This window comes from Octodon degus, unplaced genomic scaffold (assembly GCF_000260255.1).
Source record: "Octodon degus isolate 3935 unplaced genomic scaffold, OctDeg1.0 scaffold00137, whole genome shotgun sequence".
Classification (NCBI taxonomy): Eukaryota; Metazoa; Chordata; class Mammalia; order Rodentia; family Octodontidae; genus Octodon; species Octodon degus.
Window position 1 is genome coordinate 363,370 of NW_004524713.1, and position 657 is coordinate 364,026.

At 36.2% G+C, this 657-nt stretch overlaps 1 protein-coding gene across 6 annotated transcripts in view; it reads right to left on the reverse strand.

The window, feature by feature from the left end:
* Positions 1-657, reverse strand: part of Astn2 (astrotactin 2) — a 1,030,147-nt gene that overhangs the window by 172,341 nt on the left and 857,149 nt on the right. The gene's annotated exons all lie outside the window — the stretch shown is intronic.

The following is a 657-nucleotide window of genomic DNA, read 5'->3' on the forward strand; positions in this document are numbered from 1 at the left end:
GGATGGCTAGTGATGTTGAGCATTTTTTTCATATATTTATTCGCTTCTTTAATTTCATCCTCTGAGAAGCATGTGTTCATCTCGGATGGCCATTTCTGATTGGGTCTTTAAATTTTGGGGCCGTTCATTTTTTTAGTTCTTTACAAATTATAGAGAGCAGAACTTTGTCATAGTATTTATTTGTCATGAATTTTTCCAAATTTGTGCGGAGCCTTTTCACTTTGCTGGTATTTCTTTTGACATGAAAAACTTCTCAGTAAGAGCATGTCGAAGTTGTTAATTCTTTCAACTGTTTCCCATTTGATTTTATTTCTGTTCATGAAGTCTTTCCCCACCCATGTGTCTTCAAAAGTTCCTCCTACTTTCTCTTCCAGGAGATTTAGTGTCTCTGCTTTAATGTTTAGATCTTTAATCCATTTTGACTTCAGTTTAGTGAATGGTGATAGTCCTGGGTCAAATTTTAGTTTTCAGCATGTGGAGAGCCAGTTTTTCCAGCAGCATTTGTTAAAGAGGCTATCTTTCTTCCAATAAGTATGTTTGGCCGCTTTGTCAAAGATAAGGATTTTGAGTGTGTTCCTAGGGGCTTCAGCATATTCTAATCTATTCCATTGATCCTCAGGTCTATTTTGTTGCCAGTACCATGCTGATTTTATCACA